The sequence below is a fragment of the Paroedura picta genome, chromosome 14 (genome assembly GCF_049243985.1).
Source record: "Paroedura picta isolate Pp20150507F chromosome 14, Ppicta_v3.0, whole genome shotgun sequence".
NCBI classification, from domain to species: domain Eukaryota; kingdom Metazoa; phylum Chordata; class Lepidosauria; order Squamata; family Gekkonidae; genus Paroedura; species Paroedura picta.
This window is the reverse complement of record NC_135382.1, coordinates 3,324,182-3,333,012: the sequence shown is the minus strand read 5'-3', so window position 1 is coordinate 3,333,012 and position 8,831 is coordinate 3,324,182. Positions and strand designations below refer to the sequence as shown.

At 46.4% G+C, this 8,831-nt stretch overlaps 1 long non-coding RNA gene across 1 annotated transcript; it reads left to right on the top strand.

Moving 5' to 3' along the window:
- The first annotated feature begins 3,434 nt into the window (after positions 1-3,434).
- LOC143823892 (uncharacterized) lies at positions 3,435-5,937 on the top strand. The gene is made up of 2 exons (XR_013226640.1): positions 3,435-3,532; positions 5,736-5,937. It is a non-coding gene; the product is annotated as an uncharacterized LOC143823892 (long non-coding RNA).
- The last annotated feature ends 2,894 nt before the right edge of the window (positions 5,938-8,831 follow it).

Below are 8,831 nucleotides of genomic sequence, written 5' to 3'. Positions count from 1 at the left end.
AATGCCACTGCATTGCAAGCTTCCCCAGCTGTGGAAGCAAGAGCAGATGAAAGTAAGAATGGAGGACACTCAATCCATGATGACATCACAACATTCCCAAATGTCAATTTATTCATTTTATTTATTTGATTTTTAGCCCGCCACTCCCACAAAAGCTCGTGGCGGGTTGCAGCAGCTAAAAACCCCAGATAAAAATACCCCTAAAAACATACATTTCAAAATAGTCTATTCCATATCCAAGATATTACGCAGTGGCATAAAACAACTAAAGCCCCCCCCCCCAATAACCACCTCCAGGGGTGGACATGGGAGAACCAATCTTAAGCCGCCAGTGATATGAACCAGGAGAGGTGTCTGGATCTTCCTTAGCGTGTTGGCCTTAACCGTAGACCTGGCAAAAGAGCTCCTTCTTACAGGCCCTGCGGAATGCCGGAAGCTCCCGTAGGGCCCATTTCTCTTCTGGGAGCTCATTCCACCAGGTTGGGGCCAGGACCGAAAAGGCCCTGGCCCTGGTCGAGGCCAAGCACGCTTTCCTGGGGCTGAGTATGAGCAATAAGTTTGCTCCCGCAGAGCATAAAGCTCTGCGGGGGGCATAGAGCGAAAGGCAGTCCCTGAGGCATGTGGGGCCCAGACCACATAAGGCCTTGAAATTAAGAACCAAAACCTTGAACCAGACACGGGCAGCAACCGGAAGCCAGTGCAACTGCCTCAGCCCAGGCTAGATATTGGCCCTCCAAGATGTTCCTGTGAGGACCCTAGCAGCCGCATTCTGCACCAGTTGTAACTTCCGGATCAGACCCAAGGGCAGGCGAGTTACAGCAAGTTACAAAAATCTATTCCGTTGCGTGGATCACTGTGGCCAAGTGTTCAGTGGATAGATTGGGTGCTACTACCCTAGACTGGCGCAGATGGAAAAAGCCTAGCTACTTTTTTGACCTGAGCCTCCATCGTTAATGAGGCATCAAAGTTCACGCCCAGATTCCTGGCCTGGGCTGTGGTGACTAGTTGCGTCCATGCTAGGGTGGGGAAGCGTGCTTCTTAAACTGCCCCCCTACCAGCCAACCAGAGGACCTCTGTCTTGGAGGGGTTGAGTTTCAGGCGACTCTGCTCAAGCCACCCAGCCACGGCTTCCAAACATCTGGTGAATGGTTCTGGGGAAGAGTCCGGGTGGCCATCCATTGGGAGATACAGCTGGGTGTCATTTGCATATTGATGGCAACCCAAGCCGTAATTCCGCAACAGCTGGGCCAGAGGGCACATACAGGTGAGAAAGAAGACTATTTGGGTAGCAGCCTAATGAAGAACTGGGGGAGTTATACTCTGCTTTTCACTACCCATAGGTACGCTGAGATGGCTTACAAACACCTTTCCCTTCTTCCTGTGAGGCAGGTGTGGCTGAGAGAGCGCTAAGAGAACTGCTCTGCAGGAAAGCTCTAGTCTAAAGGAACTATGACTAGCTCAAGGCCACCCAGCTGGCTGCACGTGGCAGAGAAGTGAGGGATCAAATCCAGTTCTCCAGGCCAGCTCTGATGTTGGCCAGGGCATCTCATTCTGTATTTGTTTCCATGCATTTCGTTTAGGATTGGGGGTTTAAGATCAGTGAAGCTGGATATCACTGAAAGATCGGGGAATGTACCAGGCTGTCAATCCAAGCCCTCATCTCCCTGGACTGCAAGGTGTGGCAGACCTCCTTTTGCAGGTCCAGGGAAGTCTGTGGCCCTGGGGACAGGGACAGCCAGCCAAACCATGTGCAACAATATTGTCCTAGTAACCTACTCCTTGAGGAATGTGCTTGTAGGAAAAGGGTAGCAAGCAAGGCAGGACTGAGGATTTTTTCCCCAGGGTTATCTAGCTTTGAAAGGATCCTGTTCAAACCCTGAAGAGATAAAAGCGAGATTCTGCAGAATGTGAGCTGGACCGCTAAACATTTCCATATGACAAACTTCTCTCCTGGGATCTGACCTGCCTGTAGATCCCCCAGTTTACAGATCTAAGGGAACTAGTCCCACCCGCCGCTGCCGAAAAGAGAGGAAGCCGGCTCTGCCTGGCGTTTGAAAGCTCATTTGACATTCTCTCTAGAAAATGCCCCCAATAAAAAAGGAATAGGTGGCCATAAAAATTCAAAAGGTGGAAGGGGGGGGGGGGAATCAACAAAAGTTTTAGCAAGTGGCTCTTTAGACATGGCTGCAAAGGGAATACCGTCTGTGGCCGTTTCTGAGAGAAGTCATGGCCCTAAATAGAAGAAGGTTCTTTTTCTCTATGGCTCAGTTCCTACACAGGCATCCCTTGTGTGTGCGGCTTACGGCATAGAACCAGTTCCCAGGTCTGTGTGGCTGGGATACTTAATCTGAAGTCAACAGAGAAGTGGTGGGTTAACTGGCGGCTTCACTGGCAGGTCACTGGCTAGTCATTTACACCACACATACAAGAAAGTGCAGAAAGAACCAGAGAAGACAAATTCATCCGGCATGGGCATTTTGACATTAAAGGTCCCCTCCTCATTGCTTGTTGGATGTGTAAACCTGTATGTAATTGACAAGGAAGAGCCTTTAAAAATAAGAGGAAGAATCATTTTTCCGTCGGGCTTTCTCACCAAGCACCCACCTCTGCATTGCAGCCTGTAGGGGCAGTGAGTCCTTAGGGCTGTAGGCCCATTCTGCACCAGTGGCGCCATGCTGTCCGGCTGCTGCCAGGTGTTTGCAATGGAGCCCTTTGCCCCGTCTTCTCTTGAGTCCAGACAGGGGAAGATTTTCCCTGCTGGCTCAGTCCACCCCAATTAGTGCCTTCACACAAGGCAACCTGGGCCAAAAGTATCTGCCAGGTGGGGGGGGGCATTTGTTTCTGTTGAGGAACGTGATATCAATGCCACATTCCTAAACAAAACAAAACAAAACAAATGTCCCAGGAGTTTTGATGCTGCTGCGCAGAGCCATAGGGCATGTTGTGTCCCTTCCAGGACAATGTAGTCAGCCGAGGATGGGGGGAGGAACCCACCTGGCCTGACACAAGCCCTGGTGGCGCCTGCGGCATGAAAGGCAACACAGGAAGAATCTGCATTCCCTTGCCACGGGGCAACCAAGGTCCTGAGTCAGGCCAGCTCTGTGCTGGCCCAGGGAGGGTGCTTACTTCATCCATGAGCAACTCATGGATATCGTTAACTAGTCCCTTCTAACGGGGGAGTTTCTGGAGTTGCTTAAGGAGGCGGTGGTTTGTCCTCTCCTTAAGAAAACATCGCTGAACTAGTTGCGCATTTAGCGTTTCTGGGGAAGGTACCATATATACTCGTGTATAACTTGAGTTTTACAGCACAGTATTCACACTGGAAAAATCCTCCTTGGCTTATACGTGGGTATATACGGTAACTGAACTAACAGCCTGCTCCCAGCCAGCCAATCGTTACATTGCTTTTGCAAACCTCTTGCAAGCTGAAGCTTCCGATGGCTGCTTGTAGGACAGCAACGGTTTGACTGAGGGACTCTGATCTCTTTTTTCCCTTTTGCCTTCACTTCTTCCAAACTATTCTTTGGTTTCTGTGAGTGGGGTAGGGTGGGTTTTGGGGGTGCTTTGGAATTTACTGCCTCTCCTGATGTTTATTTCTTCTTTTTTCTGAGGGGCAGCATTGTCTGCCTTTTCTTCTTGGGGTTGTGCTTATTTTAAAAGTTGATTTTTACAGTTCTTTCTTACAGTGTTTTGTTCTGGGGGGGGGGCACTGCAGTTGTAGTTAGAGTTGTCCATTCTCCCAGTTTGGTAGCTGTTGTGCTTGTAGGAGGTTGCCAACTTTGGGTACTGTTGTTCTGCTCTGGTTTGCGGGCCCTCTTTTGCACTGACAGAGCTAGTTTACTGTTTTCTTTGAAATAAATATTCATAAACATTTAACCTACTGGTGCCTCAATTAATGTAAATTTACCAGTAGCTACTGCATTTCCCAAAGAGCCTCTTGTGGCGCAGAGTGGTAAGGCAGCCGTCTGAAAGCTTTGCCCATGAGGCTAGGAGTTCGATCCCAGCAGCCGGCTCAAGGTTGACTCAGCCTTCCATCCTTCTGAGGTCGGTAAAATGAGTACCCAGCTTGCTGGGGGGTAAACGGTAATGACTGGGGAAGGCACTGGCAAACCACCCCGTATTGAGTCTGCCATGAAAACGCTGGAGGGCGTCACCCCAAGGGTCAGACATGACTCGGTGCTTGCACAGGGGATACCTTTACCTTTTTACTGCACTTCCAACCCTCGGCTTATATGAGAGTCAATAAATTTGCCCAGATTTTGTGGTAAAATTAGGTGCCTCAGCTTATATGCGGGCTGGCTTATATGCGAGTATATAAGGTAGTTGAAAGGGCCACGGTGGACCAGCTCCTGGCGTTCCTGGATGAAACTTCGGCACTTGGCCCATACCAGTCTGGTTTCTGTCTCGGAAGAATTCCATTTAGGATTGTACTGTTATTCTCATAGAAGTGACCAAATTCCAGATCACTTGTAGGAATCCAGCCGTGCCTACGGAGCCTATAACCGAGGCAATATGGACCACCTGTATGCCCACTGCTGTCATCAGAGTCAGGGCTGGCACGCTGGGTGTGTGGGGAAGTCAGTCAGCTGCACCACCTCCTGTTCTTACCACATGCAGGGCCAGCATATCATGTGAACCAGCCTACCCTATATTCTGCTGTAAGACCCACTCCGGTTCTAGTTGCTTATGTCTGGCTCACACAAGCCTGCTCATGCATGTGTGATGCAAACAGATGCCTCTGAGAAGCACTGGATGTCCAGGGGGCCAGCAGCCAACTTGGTGGATGGTTCTCATTTGCACATGTGCAGGTCCCCATGAAAGTCTGCTCTAATCAGTGATAAAAACGAATGTGTGAACTGCTCTGATTTCTTCCTCTTTGCACTTGTGCAGGCAGCGACCCCTGCCTCTTGCTTGCAGTAGCCTTGCAGGTCCCACTATATTGGGCCACGAATCTCCTGCCATTTCCTCTAATCCATCCTGTCTGAATTCCTTTAGCGGTATCTTGTAAGGCTGATCTAATTGGCTAAATTAGCAGAGTGGTTGAAGTGATGTAAAGGCAATATTTAAATCCTCTAATTGGGAAATGGACTTCTATCTCCCAGTATTTAATATTGCAGTAGGAAACTGACGGGTGGGGGGGGGGACACACAGGCGCACAGGGATCACTTTGTATTTTATCGCCAGCCACTCAGTCAAAGTAGAATTCATAACAGATAGAGACAAATCATCTGATGGCAGAGGTTAAAAGAAACCTGTTACTATGACTACAGATAGGGTCAGATAACAAAATGAACAGCCGCTTTTGATCTTCAAAAAACCTTCTTTCCTTTGCTCTCTCCTCTGTTATCTGGACCACTCCATCAAACACCTAGTAGATAACAGAGTTGAAAAACCCAATCGACCTTCAAGGAAGACCAGACAAGTTGGAAAGTCTGTGTAAAGGTTACTCTTACAGTGAAAGGGCCTCTGATGACATTTGTGTATATGTGTATATGCCGGTGTATTTATGAGTTTAACTAAAGCAACAGGCTGTGGTTCAAAAGGGGTGAGTGGCGTGTTTAACATGGGTGCAGAAATGGAGCAGCGACAACATTAAACGGAAATAAAGCCCAAAATACAGCTGTGTCTGTGGGGAGGGGGTGCAGCTACAGTCACCTTGATGGCTTTTATTATATGCAACAGCCAAAATAACACAAAAGAGCAATAACAACATTATATCTTTCGTTATCTTTCAGATACTCGTGTTTCTACAGGATTTAATTCAGGATTGCAGTTTGGGATGGATTTTTTAAAAATCACAACTTGAAGATTACAAACGACTTCTAGAGCAGCAAAATGGGGGAAAAAAAGAAAAGGAAACAAAAGACACTTTTTGCTGCAAAGAAAAATAGCCTGTGACCTGTGACCCTGTGTGCGATATTAAAATTTGCCTCAGGATCTGCTGTTGAATTCAAACTTTACATCAGCATGCATTGAATGCTAAAGATTTGCTGGGGGAAACAGTTCCTCTCTGAAGGTGCTGACAATGTAAGAGGGCCACCTGAATCAAAGCTTATAAGAGTTTGCTGACGTCTGATTAGGATGGCACAGTAAATGTCAGCAGTGCAGAGAAAACAGAGGATGGAACAAAAGTAACCCTTAACTGTCTTTGGCATCATCCCAGTAGTTGGGGGCCTGCGGGTCTGCCAGCATTGCACCTGGTTGCCAGACGACAGAGATTAGGTCCCCTGGAGAAGACGGTTGTTTGGGTGGGTGGATTCTGGTGCATGGGACCCAGTTGTGGTTGCTCCTTTCCCAAATCCTGGCCTCCCCAGGCTCCACCCTCAAATCTCCTAACCCCAAGTTGGCCATCTTAGAACAGAACCCCATCCTGAGATACTAAGACCAATTCCACATGGGCAGAAAATGCTGGGGTAGTGTCAGGATAGGAACAGGGCTAATCCCTGTGTCCACATGATGTTGCCACCATTCTGGCCCCCTTCAGGACCTGCCATGGATCAGGCCCTCATTTGGTGCGTGTGCTAAAGAAACATGGGAGAATCCACATTCCCTTTTCACGCTGCAGGGACCAACAAAAGGCTCTTGTCTCACGAAAGGCCCATGTGGACAAGCCTTCTCTACAGAGGCCAGGAGGGGGTGAAAAATGCCACAGTCAGCTTTGCAGTGCCATGGGTCGGGCCAGGGCTTTAAAAAAAAATTGCTGGAAGATGAGATTGTGTATCCACACAATCTCACCTGAGATTGTGTTTCCACACAATCTCACCTTGCTGCAAAATAAAAACTCCCTGTTGCCCCATGCAGCGGAACCTGACTGCCAAGACTGCGTTTCCCGGGAGAACATATTTCAGTGGTGGACCAGGTGTCCCACTGAAATGTATCCCCATGGGAGACACGTTTCATCACCATAGCTGATCCAGCACTGAAATGTGTCCCTTGTGGGGGACACAGAAAGCTGTGGAGCATGCAGCTACACACTGCTGGCAGCGTACTGCTGTCACTGCCATGCAGAATTGGCCTAAGTGAATCACTTCATATCCTCAGCATGCCAAGGAACAAAATCTGTGATCATCACAACAGCCTGCAGGTACAATATTTGACTGCTTTCTCTTCTCAAAACCATCCTGGCATCTTCTGAACCTGCATGATACAACCTGTGGTCAGGATTGGCCAAGTTCTTTGTCAAGTGCCTTAATGTATATTTTGTAGTTCAAGTGGATTACATCATCAGTTGGTATAATCAACAAAACTGGACATTCAGTAACCAGTGCATTAGGATTTTAGAAGTCTGGAACCACCAAAAAAAACCTGAAGCATAGCATAAGTCTTTCTGTGCCATATTAAGCTATACAGAAATTACATTGAAGGATCCTAATTTACAATCAGATGCACACATCTGTATAGAGCACAGTCCTAATCATTATCCAAGCAAGTGTGTAAAATCATTTGGTCCAGGGCCACCCTATTGTCCATGAAGAAAAGCGCTCTTGAATAGTTCAGTAAGAGTTCAGAAGAGTCAGAGCTTCCCTGGCCTTGGTCCTATCTGCACTCACAGTTTAATTTCGATTCTTACTGAACTGAAGCAGTATCGCTTTAATCCTCATCCTCATTCTGATCGAATCTGTTCCTGCACTCAATACCCGTTTCTTGTATTTTCTCTCTTTGTTTGAGCTGTTGATTGGTCTCTGCTGATTGGTTGGTTTCCAGCAGCCCCTTTGACTTCCAGTGGTTCCATTTTAGTGCTTGCTTTGTTTTATGCTGCTTTATTAGCTCCCTTAGGTGATGTCCGAAGCATTAATATCAGAAGAAATAAAGTTGAGGCATCCTTACCTTGAGCTGCTTCTTCCTCCCTTCTTCCTGTCTGCGCTTGCCTCACAGAACGGGGGGGAAATACTGTCCTCTTTCTGGTCTTGTTTTTTTTTTTTTTTTAAGTGAAGGGGACATTTTACACTGGGATTCCTTTGTTTTAAAAACGATTGTACAGAGGCATTTCATTTCATTCTTTAAAAATATTTTTAAATAACTGAATATTGAGAATATGGCCCACAGGCAGTAAAGTTCAGTGGTGGCTCAGTTATATGGTGCTTGCTTTGCAACCTCAACTTTATGGGTTTGAGTCTGGCTGTGGATCGTGAGATTCCCCCCCACAAATGAGTTTGAATTATTTTTTTTCCTTTTGAAAAGCACATTTTTAAAAAAATGCACCATTGTAAACTTTTGACCAATATTTTTTTTTTTACTTTTGGCTGTTTATTTATTGATTGGTTATATTTCTATCTATTTTAGATGGGGGTATTTGTTTAATTTGTATATTAATAAGAAAAATTACCCTCCATTATCATAATTATTATAATTAAGAATGAAGTAACACAGTAGTTCAGCCATCACACAAAAGTATGGTTAAATTAAACCTACTGTGATTAATGTAAGAACGCAGGCCACCCCTCAAATGCGGATGAGTCAGTCAAGCCATGATCAAAAGCCAGGGTCTGGTTCGTTTGTCAACCACTTAGTCTGAACTATGGTTTTGCATGATGTTCAAAGGTAGCCCTCTTGCCGAAATTCTGGTTTAATTCTAGCTTGTTGCTTGGCTAATAAAGAGGGTAATAAAACCAGTATTTGTTGAGGCAAACCAGCATAGGAGGGGTTGACTGTCAGCCCAATCTTTCTTTCACAAACTAACCATAATTAAAATGTATTCTAGTTTTGTGCTATGCCTGAACTGAAGCTAATTGGGATTAATAACTTCAGATTCCAGTTTGAATGACAATCAAATGCTAAATATGATAGTAGGTCAAATATCAGTAAGAGCATCATTTTGAAATCAAATATCT